Source organism: Schistocerca americana, chromosome 1 (assembly GCF_021461395.2).
Source record: "Schistocerca americana isolate TAMUIC-IGC-003095 chromosome 1, iqSchAmer2.1, whole genome shotgun sequence".
NCBI lineage: Eukaryota > Metazoa > Arthropoda > Insecta > Orthoptera > Acrididae > Schistocerca > Schistocerca americana.
In genome coordinates this window covers 682,129,995-682,142,939 of record NC_060119.1, presented here as the reverse complement: position 1 = coordinate 682,142,939, position 12,945 = coordinate 682,129,995, and the positions used below count along the sequence as shown (strand labels likewise).

The following is a 12,945-nucleotide window of genomic DNA, read 5'->3' as shown; positions in this document are numbered from 1 at the left end:
GGGGACGTTTGCAAGACAACAACCATCTCCACCAACAGTTCGACGACGTTTGCAGCAGCATGTACTATCAGCTCAGAGACCATGGCTGCGGATACCCTTGACGCTGCATCACAGACAGGAGCGTCTCCGATGGTGTACTCGACGACGACGCTGGGTGCACGAATGGCAAAACGTCATTTTTTCGGATGAATCCAGGTTCTGTTTACAGTATCATGATGGTCGCATCTGTATCTGGCGACATCGCGGTGAACGCACATTGGAAACGTGTATTCGTCATCTCCATAGTGGCGTATCACTCGGCGTGATGGTATGGGGTGCCATTGGTTACACGTCTCGGTCACCTCTTATTCGCATTGACGGCACTTTGAACAGTGGACGTTACATTTCAGATGTGTTACGACCTGTGGCTCTACCCTTCATTCGATCCCTGCGAAACCCTACATTTCAGCAGGATAATGCACCACCGGATGTTGCAGGTTATGTGCGGGCTTTTCTGGATACAGAAAATGTACTACTGCTACCCTCGCCAGCACATTTTCCATATCTCTCACCAATTGAAAACGTCTGGTCAATGGTGGCCGAGCAACTGGCTCGTCACAGTACGCTAGGCACTACTCTTGATGAACTGTGGTATCTTGTTGAAGCTGCATGGCCTGCTGTACCTGTACACGCCATCCAAGCTCTGTTTGACTCAATGCCCAGGCGTATCAAGGCCGTTATTACGGCCAGAGGTGGTTGTTCTGGGTACTGATTTCTCAGGATCTATGCACCCAAATTGCGTGAAAATGTAATCACACGTCAGTTATAGTATAATATATTTATCCGATGAATACCCGTTTATCATCTGCATTTCTACTTGGTGTAGCAATTTTAATGGCCAGTGGTGTAGCATACACGGAACGGTAAACAGGGGGTGCCCCGCCGAAACTGGAGCAGGCGCGCCTATGAATGGCGCTGAACGCGTGGGGTGGGGGCGCGGCGTGGTCGGGGGGAGGAGAGGGGGCATGGCCGCTGGCGGGGGTGGGGGGCGCCGCGTGGGCGACACCGTGAATGGCGAGCCGCGTGGGCGGCGGAGGCGGCGGCGACGCAGCCGGGCCGCGCCGGCCTCAGTGCCCCTCCTGCCCCTGCCGCCCGCGACACGCACGCACCGCCGCAGCCGCACGCGACGCCACGGCACGCAGCACGCAGCACGCAGCACGCGCAGCTCTGCTGCAGGCACGCGGGCGCCGGCCGCGCCGCGACCCGCCGGAGTCTGCCGCAGTGCACGTCGCGGTCTCGTCTCTCTCTCCTCAGTTCTCTACCTCTCGTACGCATTTCCCTCCCTCCTCCTTCTCTTTCCCCATTTTTTTTATTTACAGCGGCTCCCATAGCGACGCACGCTGTGGATGACGCAAGTGGTCGGTGAGCTTCCCTTCCCTACTACGGCCGATCGATCTGGCCGCGGGCTCTGTCTTATGAATGGGCCCGGCGGCAGCGTGGCGCTCCGTCCGTGACGCACCGGCTCCGACTGTGTCCGCGCCTCGCCGCATGTCGCCTGTGCCCGCCGTTCGTGCATTCCGACGATTCGTCTGTCCGGTGCGACTCACAGACACTCGCCTCGTCGTCTCAAACTGCGCGTGCTGCTCTTTGTTCTAGTGTCGGACGATGACGTAGAGTGGTGTGGGAGTACACTGTGTCTATGAGTGAACAAGTCTTAAAGGCTCCTGTACTGGAACTAAAGTGTGATGACGTAATTGGACATGGGACCTAAAAGCTCCACAACGCCTAAGTAACGTTTCTCTGATTTTTTATTGGATAATACTCGAGGTAAGGGATCTCCGCTTTTATATCATTTCACTACATTTTATTTCTTCTCAATCACCATCTTCTTCTTGACGTTTCACTTATTTAACCTCCTTTTCCTTGTACTTACTGTCCAATTTTTGCTCTGGTGCTTTTCGATGTGTTAATTGTTTTACGATTATCTCTTCCAGTAACGAAATAAACCATTCATGAAGACAGCAAACTAAGAAAAATTTAATTAGTCACTGGACAGAAACTATTTGAAACCCTCATGCTCTGTAAACAAAACTGTTCCTTTGCTAGAAACAGTTTTCAGCGCTTCGCTTAATGCGTTTGTTTCCATATTTTTTTCTACTCCATCGCATAGAAAATTTCCTCCATATTCTTTATGACATCATGAGCATCTGAAACAATATTTCCACGCTGTTAGAGATGGTTCATTCAGACAGTTCGTCAAAATTGTGTTATATACTTACTCTGGAAGCAAAAAACTCATTTTCATTTGAAATTAGATTGCTAATACATTACGTCTTATTCCATTCAACCAAATCCTCACTCACATGTGGTAACACGTGGTTCCCTGCCACTCTGGGATCGATACATTCCTCCAGGTACTAGTCCACTGTTGGATGCAGTGTTGGAATTGAATGCTATTAGTGTAGACAAAGACGTTCGACATAGAGTGTTTGAATTTAGTATCTGTATGACAAACTTATTTCTAATTTTTCGAAAATAAAATTTCAAGTTTTTGTGAAACAACCTATCTCTGAATTAATTTCTTTAATGTGAATCACAGAAAAATAGATGTTTGAAAATGGAGTAACTGTAGTAATCAAGCTTACTTCCTCTTAAGAACACTGTGTATATGAGACTTTGCAAAGAAAACAAGGAAATCAAGACTTCTAATGAATATTCATCGACTAAAAAATAGGTGGTTACTTTTCCAGTTGAATGGGTCCACAACAAACATCAAAACTTATACTATTCATTTTTTGAATATGTGATGCCAAATATGGGATTTGGTGAAGATACTTATCATCATTCAGAGTAAGCATAGATTTTAAGCCAGCACAGTTTATTTCAGTTTCGAGATAACAATGGTTCTGAGATTACTTTGGTTGTTGTTCTTTAATTGCACCTATCAACTCAAAAAGGAAAGAAATTACTTTGCCAGATTTTTCAAGACCGGAGATAGGCACTAAGATTAAAGTTATATTGGATAAAGCATATTTTATACTTCCATAAATGTATCGCTATGTCCTTGACATTTGTGGCTTACTGGTACTCATATTGCGTACATTGGTCTGAGTGACCATCTATTGCAGCAACTTTATTGGTATTGTTTTAGTTTTTTACTCTCTGAAGTGTAGCGGAGTTTGGGGTAGGCTTAAGACAGAATAAAATATTAATGCATTCCTTACATATACGCTTTTCTCCGGCTTGCCACAAAAACTATGTTCCGGATAACCATTGTATGTTTAAAATCCGTTCTATCAATTAATCTTTCGTTGTCTTATATTTTAAACAATTTTGAGTCTCACAGATTGCTGTTTTAGCTAATGGGAGTTACAGCGAGTATCTATTATCATTTAATAAGTACGAGCACGTGTCTTTTCATCAGCGTGTGTGTGTGTGTGTGTGTGTGTGTGTATATGTGTGCATGTGTTTTTGTGCGTACGACTACACCGCTGCTGACAAGAATGTAGAATCGGCACTATGTTGAGAAGATTGCTTACCCAGAGCCCCTGTTGAAGAAAGGAATCTGAGAAGATGGACTGCTGTGTATGAACAGATTTTAGATCCTTATGGTGACGGTTTCTTTCTTACACATCATAGGGTTTCTTATTCATTAATACACCAAAACGTCCTAAACCTAAGAAGTATATGGTCTTTGTAAAAGTCAATGAAAAATATTTCGTTCTGGTTACACAGGGTGCCAGTTCTTACCCTTACTGCAATTTTTGTTGCTCTTGTCTCACTGGATGTAATGATATGTAGAATTAATTCTCGTTCACGAAACATAGACCTTAATATTTTAATTAAGTGTTCTGGCAGTGAGAACCGATAGAAAAGGCTAGCCATATCAGAAATAGCTGATCTGTTGATTGAATTTGATTTGTTTTGTGTTCATATGTTAAAATATTTCGAAGGAAATATCTGCGTATTCTGCGTTTATTTTCCTGTTACTTTCCTATGTATGTCGTTAAGTACATTGCACTGCCTGACATAGTTTGCATTTAACAATTCTGTTATATTTAGACCAGAATATACCTGAGTATTTTTTAAAGCAGCTCCTACATGTGAACTTGTTACTGTGTCTAGACGTTGTTTAGTCACAATGAAGCAAGGTTTTTAATGAATAATTGGCAAGCATTTATAGTGTAATTTATGCTAATCAGTTTTAAATAAGCTTTGATCTCTGGAACTGAATTACTTGCTATCACAAGCTCATGACCCAAATATACAATAAACGCGAGATTTTGAAATATTTCAGTTTTTTCATACGTAATGTATCTATAATTGTGGAAGAGCCTGTAAAATCGTATTTTAAATATCGCCACTTTTACACATCTTACGGAGGTGGCACCAGTGATTACGAATAGGGTTTCTTAGCAATGTGGAAATCTGGGATTAGTTACAATGTACTGATGCATAAATTGAGATGTGTCCAACACATCATGTTTAAAGTGATTAGCTAATGATATTCGAGTTTAACAACACATATGAATGTACAGCGGCACCAATAATAAACAAAAGTAATGTGTTTTTATTATAAAAACACGCAATGCTTTCATAGTAGCACGTAGCGATACAAATGTGGTCTCGAGAAGAGTAAAACAGCGTGAGTGACACTGCACATCGTGAACACAAAACGAATCAAAATCAGTCAACAGAAACAACTGTTTCTAATATGGCACTTATTTTCTAACAGTTCTCATTGTATTAACGCTTAATTAACTGGAATATGAAGTTCTGTGTTTGGGGGACGAGAACAAATTCAATAAATTGATACATCCAGTGGGACAAGGGCAACAAAAATTATAGTATCAGTAGCTACGAACCGTTTAGAATAAGAGAGAAAATTAGATTGTGATCCCTTCTAGTTCATCTGAAATACATAATTTAGTTAACATTCACGGATAAGACTATGAAATGAGGAGTCGATAACTTTTTTCTAGTAATGCTCACTTCAACAATTTCTTTTATTTGTCTCAGTCTCGTTATACCTACAAAAATCTCCAAATTTCTGCTCCGAATGTGAATATATTGTGTTGGCGCCGAGCTACCTAAGGACAAACGATCATACTAAAAAAAGAGGTATGAGATTTACTAAAGACACTGCCCGTTCTCTTTTGGAGTATTGTTGTGCGGTGTAGGATTCTTACAGACAGGATTAACGGACTACACTCTGAAAGTTTAAAGAAGGGCAGCACGTTTTGTATTAACAAGAAATAGGGGAGCGTCAAGGACAAGATAGAAAATTTGGGGTGGACATCTTTAAAACAAAGGCCTTTCTAGTTGTGGAGGGATCTTCTCACGAAATTTCAACGAACGCGAACGCGAAAATATTTTGTTGCGCCCGACTTCCACAGGTAGAAACTATCAACATAATAAAATAAGAGAAATCAGAGCTCGCAGGGAAACATGTAGGTGTTCGTTTCTTCCACGAGCGTTGGAGAGTGAAATAGTAGAGAATTACAGTGAAGCTGGGTGGCGGAACCCTCTGCCAGACACTTAAGTGTGATTTTCAGAGTACTCATGTAGATGTATACATGGTAGATATAGAAAATGGCGTTATACACACTCAAAACAAAAGTTTATGGCTGTTGGTGATAAAAGCTGAGAGCCAAGTAAAGTGTACGTAAAAATTATTTCGTTGGATAGAATCAGTGAGTAAAATTATAACACATTCAGACTTACCACCCAGCATCTCTAGCGTCTTACACCAGAAACGCTGTTTTCCCTCTCTCAGTGTGACGTATTTAAAAAAAGTTTATTTTGAGATGCCAGAAAGACCCCGACTGGGACACAATTTTACTTGTCAAGTTGTCTGTCAGCAATCTAACTTGACTCATTTCTCGTCACAATTTTAAAAGTTTCGTTTTAAGGATTGTTGTTATATTTCGTTGGTATCATTCTATGACGGCATAGGAAGGAATAAGGTAAGGGCAAACTTTGGCTGTACACAGACATAAGATCGATATTACTGGCCCGTTAAGATACCATGCAATCACGTACAATACGTACAGATCACATTTAAGCTGAATAAAGCTACGTCAATAAGAGAAGTAAAATTGTTTTTGAACGCAAATTTATGCAACGCAGTGGGTTTCGACGTAAAAAAAGAACAACCAATATTGTGGACTGAAATACGTGTTAGATGTTGCAGAAATTTTTATTTTTAAATTTGGTGAGCATTTAGTGAGTGGAAGGAGATTAGATTAAGGTTCTCTGGATCGTATTTCTCAATAGGTCTATGGGAAACACGCGTAAAACCATATACAGGGCCTCTAACGTCATGCAGTAGACAACTCGTAATTTACAGTTTTTATATGAAATTTTCTACCACAGAAAATATTCCATTCAAGACCACAAAAAATAGCTGTACATACAGTAACACCATTACTATAGATAAAAAAGTAACAGGAGGATAGACTGTTCATACTGAATGATATGTTGTGGTATGTTACAATTTTCTTCCTGTCGTAATATTTGTTTCCTTTTTTACATGGATGTGCTCGCACTTCAGGCTATGGTGTGGTCTTGTTTGGCTTAGCATCTAACTTACTGAAGGACTCTCAACGTGAATCTCACGCTCATTATCTTAAAAACGCCATCCAAGGCATCAGATGACAGTAATACATGTAACAGTCGTACGACAAATAGCAGAAGACATGTCACACAACTGGCTTCCTGAAATTAAAAGTACATCGTTGCTCTTTAATTGCCAGTACCAGTTTAAATGTACAATGTATTTGTCGATGGCTCTTGTACCTTTAAAATTTCACCCAAACCACCAATTAGCATAGTTTGGACATGGTTGCTCTAACCACAAATCAATAGCAGTTCTTGATTTTGTTCATTGCCACTCACAAGCGCACTTCTAGAGCGGCGGTTTGTCATCCATATTTATTTAAATTCCAGTGTTCGAACCAGTCTGTTACTCGCTTCACGCAGCTTCAACAGCAACAATACAGCTTGGCAATGTCTGATTGTTGGCACCGCAGCGGTAACATTCGTAGTTACTTAGTTTCATAATAAATTACCAAATGTCAGTGCGGAGTGGTTGTGCATGTCAAACTACGTACATCGAAATATTTATTCGTGGTGAACAACACCATTCATCTCTCACACAGTGAGATAAAAGGTAAGTGAACTGTAATAATGTTTAAGCTGGTATTGCTATTGACTTTGTTTTCGTTCTGACTTCTGAGTCACAAGTATTCTGGTCAGTCATTCCTGCGTATGTGTGTTCTATCAGTTTGTGAATACAGAACGGATTACCTCAATCTCACAATGCAATCATAGCTGAAACTGTAGCCACCGACTGTAACGTGAGAATAAGACTGCAGGTGCAACTAACTAAAACGTTCTTGTCATAATTAGTAATTAAACTAGATTAATAACTAGCATTCCCATTTCATGGAAATAATACACCCTAACCAGGCGGCTTATTACATGAACATACATTTCAGGTCAAACATTGATAGTATGAACTAACATATGAGTACTTCTTCCCAGTCCAGCATGTCAAAAAGTGTAACAAGTTTCTGTAGTTATGTTATCTCGTCACAAATCTCGAATCAACTGAAAGACCAATACCACAAATATGAAATGCAGTCACCTGCTACCACAGACAAGTTAAACTACATAATGACAGCTTTCAGAATTCTGCTATTTTTTTTAAACATAAATTTGTCACAGGTCAGTTTTTGGAGTGTATTACCTTTTTGATTAATTCTTATGGGCTGGAACAAAATAAGAAAGAACTTAGGTGTACATGAATAAATACTAATAGTTATTTAGTAATAAAAACAATAGAAACTGACTTCTGATCACCCACTGCAAACTAGGCTTCATCAGCAGTGGAATCCCTACAGTTATAACACACATAAACTTGCATAGATATGTAATATTCTGTGGTAGTTACTATTCTGTAATTCATGGAAAATGTTAATCAATGCAGTGCCTAATATGCACATCTCTACACACATCGTAAGTTCAGTCACTGGATGTACATATTAAGTCAGAAATACAATCTACTAATTGTATCTTCATAACATTCACTAGGAGGGATTACATTTAGAGTCTATATGATTTCACACATTTGGCTTCAGAATTTGTGTTCTCTTTCCATAGCATTGTTACTATGCATATGTGATTAATTAATCATGATTATGCAAATGAATTAATCATTAAAATATTTTTTACATCCTACTGTACATATAAAATATTTATTTTATCACATCCAGTATAGCACGGCAAACAGGAAACAAAATGAGGTATTCTCAATATGACAAATGTGCTATTATGCAATAATTCCCTTTTTTGTTTTTCTTCTTAATGAGAGAATACTTCAGGTTAGTTCTTATCAGAACTTTATCTATCACACAAAAGCAAAGTAGTAATGAGCCCATAAACTAATTGATCACATCTATGCTAAGAAAAGTATCACTGTAAGTCGTCTTCAACCAGGTATGGAGTATGCGTTATGATAATAAGGTTTGAGGAGGTGTTCATATCAAAGAATTATCGCAGATACTTTTCTGTGCTTTCACAGAGGCCTTTTAGTTTACTGGGGTGTGGCATCTAAATTATCAGTTTCATTAACCTTGCTAATTACTTGTCAGCAATACATTGTGTAGAACTCAATTCAGGCTATAGTGTGTGATGACTGTCATGGTTACCTGTATTAATAAAGATTCTCACCATAATGCCATGGAAAAATTTGCCACAGCCAACATCCATTTCCGACACACCCACCATCACATCCTGACGGTAAACCTTAATATAATACAGATCTAGCGTCCCCCTCAAGCAGAAAGTCAGTTCCTACAATAGAGCGTACTATTAAATTATCAACGATTAGGAACATGTTCTGAATGAATATATTTGCTGGTTTTAAAGGCAAATGAACCTTATCATTTGTCGATCGACACCAACTGTTCCAAGGATTTTGCAATTGGTAAATGGCGATATGGGTATTTTAACAGATCTAGATACTCTCTTATATAAACTGGTAGACAGAACACTCACTGAAGCATGGGTATCAGCAAAACCACCCACCCCCTCAGAATTACTTGTGTAGCTGACAGTGATAATTTCACAGGTTCACTAGTAAATACATACATGTAGATGTAATTGTAATTCTTGATATGATCTACATCTACATCACTACTGTGCAGTTCACACGTAAGTGTGTGGCAGAGAGTTTTCAAACCACTCTCAGATTACTTCCCTACCATTCCACTCTCTAAATCTCTGATTTATTTTATTTCTCCCTATGTAGGTTGGTACCAGTAAAAATTGTCACATTCAGATGAGGAAGTTGATTATGAAATTTTCGTGAAAATCACTCGCCACAGTAAAAGAGGCCTTTGTTTTAATGATTGCCACCCCAACTCGCATATCTGTGACACTCCGTTCCTTTTTGACGATAATGTAAAATGAGCTGTTTTTCTCTGGAGTTTTTTGATATCCTTAGTCAGTCCCCATCCTGTACAGCAATACTCTAACAGAGTACAGACAAGCATAGTGCAGGCAGTCACTTTGGTAGAGCTGCTAAATCTTCTAAGTGTTCTAACAGTAATTGCGGAAAGTACAGACTCCTATGCATATTCACCATATGTATCACTCCCATCATTGTAACAGAGCATATTCACATTATTGCCACTGCCCACTCCTACCCACTACCAGCATTCCCTGGATTAATAAGGTAACTTGTGGTTTATCTATTTGAAGATGATGGAAAAGTTACTCACTTCTTTCGTTACTCACTTCTTCCTCTTTTGCCTCCATAGTACAACTATTTCAATTCTGATTTTGTGGTCATTCCTACCTTTGACCTGGAAATTCATTGGAATTTTGATAACCGGAATTGTTCTGATTATCTTGCTGATGTTGCTACTTTTTTTCTCCAAGGCAGCGCAATGTATGTGGACTACAGTTGTATGGCTCACATTACAGATTTGCTTTCCTGTCTCCATTGAAACTGCTGTTGCCATTTACAGTGCTGTCAGCTGACCTATTATTGTTACCATTTCGACCACTTCCCAAAGATGCTGGGTCATACTTACAATAACACACACTATTGGTTCCTGCTTTCCCCTTCTCTTGCATGATGTCAGTGGAATCCGGTACTGAGATAAATTTCTCTATGTCGTTTTCCTGGATGCTGATTAGCTTTTCCCTTAATTGAGTGGGAAACTTCATCTTTAAGATTTGTAAAACATCACTGTCTGAGATTATATCATCTCAGTATCTAGTTTTATTAACATATTTTTGAAGTATTCCACGAGATTGCTTTGCTTTAGACTGTACAGCTCTGAATAAAGAACTTCCTTTTGAAACCTTTTCTGTTTACACATGGACCAAACTTTGCAAGGAAAGCATGTTCAAAATATTGATAAATATTGCAATATTCTGCTGCCTCTGTTGCCCAAAGCGCGATATCCCCTTGCCTATATCTACTAATTGTATTGTCTCCCTATGCGTTCAGCGGCACGCTGGAAACTCTCTAACAAACACAGTTGGGTGTGTGCTTCAGTTATCAGGTACAAATATTTGGAATTGCTAATATCCTTTTAGGTTTTTCTTTAACTGTGCTGATGTTTTCGCTAGTGTGGTCATCATGCATACGTTTGTTTGACGAAATCTGTGCAACTGTTATGTTCTTTTGTAATTCAGTGTAGGCTGACACATCACGTCATTATTCTGTGCGGGAGACTTCACAATCGCACATTTTTTCGCATGTTAGCATTTTGTAAACTCATTTTATGTCTTCTGAAGCAGCATTTCCCCATTCGGCAAAATGTGGACATTCAGTTTCTCGTAAACCTTTAATTTCCACCTAGACGTGCCTCATACTGACCTCTTGCTCAGACTGAACTTCTGTGAAGATGCTAGCCACTGCATTTTTGAATTTACTTTCAGTTTTTACTTTAAGTAAATCAGTTTGATCGTTAGTCTTTTCTTCCCATCATTAAATTTTGTATCAATTACTTCACTACTTTACTCGTCCTTCTCAATAGTTTGTTGGGTAAACGCACTGTCAGCCTGCTCCGTTACAATTCTTTCCTGCTCCACTGGTATATCATTTACTAGATCAGATAATATTCAGTCAGTTTCATATTCCTTTGTCGTTGCTTCTAATACACTGTGCACAGTTTCAGCCACACCTGTCCTTGCTTCTGACACCGTAATCTACATGGGCCATATTTTGCCTGCATGGGTTGGGACTGGACTCCTTGCTCAGTTCAAAAGATTTATTTTCTTAAACGTTTCTGCCATTTGATAGACTCGGTTGGTTCTTTAAACCGACGATTCTTCTGCTTCGGTATCATATTTAACATTACTTAATTCGTTTGCATCCAACTTGCGAAAAATAGCAATTTTATACCTTAGTAATTAATAAAAATAAGGTTTCAATCTGGCTTTTTTCTGGGAAATAATTAATTATACTGTCACAGTTGTTCTACGTGTAATTTTCAGAATTATACACGTAATGATGTCTAATAACGAAACAACAAATCAGCGTTTTCCATGTTAAATCCTTCTAAAGGCAAAGTCAGCCACCTTCCCCTGATGAAAATGCTACGAGTAATAACTACATGCACGCTATTAATTCTACTAACTTAATTTTGAATAATGAGAGCACCAGAGGAAACTTGGGTACAAGCACAACACGGAGTACAAATAAAGAGTTTTTCTCATCTTTCGTTTCTCACACCACCAATGGCGATATCGCGTTAGAAATTTTCTTCTGGATCTTTTTCCCTGTCATTAACTTATAAATATGAAACTTCCTGGCAGATTAAAACTGTGTGCCCGACCGAGACTCGAACTCGGGACCTTTGCCTTTTGCGGGCAAGTGCTCTACCAACTGAGCTACCGAAGCACGACTCACGGCCGCTACTCACAGCTTTACTTCTGCCAGTACCTCGTCTCCTGCCTTCCAAACTTTACAGAAGCTCTCCTGGTAGAGCACTTACCCGTAAAAGGCAAAGGTCCCGAGTTCGGGTCTCGGTCGGGCACACAGTTTTAATCTGCCAGGAAGTTTCATATCAGTGCACACTCCGCTGCAGAGTGAAAATCTCATTCTGGGAACATCCCCCCGGGCTGTGGCTAAGCCATGTCTTCGCAATATCCTTTCTTTCAGGAGTGCCAGTTCTGCCAGGTTCGCAGGAGAGCTTCTGTAAAGTTTGGAAGGTAGGAGACGAGATACTGGCAGAAGTAAAGCTGTGAGTAGCGGCGTGAGTCGTGCTTCGGTAGCTCAGTTGGTCGCCGGCACGGTAGCTCAGCGTGTTCGGTCAGAGGGTTAGCTGCCCTCTGTAATAAAAAAAACTGAGTGAATTGATCAGTAACGAACTTCAACGGGCGTCAGGGAACGTCCGCCACGAGTAATTGCAACGAACTATAACGAACAAAATGAGATTTAAAAAAAAAAAAAAAAAAAAAAAAAAAAAAAAAAAAAAAAAAGAAGAAGGTTGGTAGAGCACTTGCCCGCGAAAGGCAAAGGTCCCGAGTTCGAGTCTCGGTCCGGTACACAGTTTTAATCTGCCAGGAAGCTTCATATCAGCGCACACTCCACTGCAGAGTGAAAATCTCATTCTGGGAACTTATAAATATTTACATCTTCCAGCAAAGTAGAATTTTTGGCCATGGAACAGAAAGTAAAAGTTGTTAGTAGCTACAAAGATGTCATAAATTTTTACAATTAACATTAATTTACTTGGTGTAAAAGATCAGCACTTACAAAATATAACAGGATGTAATCACGAGTCCCGCAAACTTCAGGAGCCAATTCTATCCTTTTCTATCAGTTCTCAGCAGGTAACAACCTGGCTAAGGACATTAATTACAGCATTAGGGGCGACTGGAATGAATTAAAAGGAGCTACTACAAACACAAATGAGTGCATCAGAGAGGGAAAGACAGGTTGGC

General features: G+C 39.8%; 1 non-coding gene across 1 annotated transcript; it reads right to left on the bottom strand.

The window, feature by feature from the left end:
* Nucleotides 1–11,825: 11,825 nt before the first annotated feature.
* On the bottom strand, nt 11,826–11,900 carry Trnal-caa. The gene has a single exon. It is a non-coding gene; the product is annotated as a tRNA-Leu (tRNA).
* Nucleotides 11,901–12,945: the final 1,045 nt, after the last annotated feature.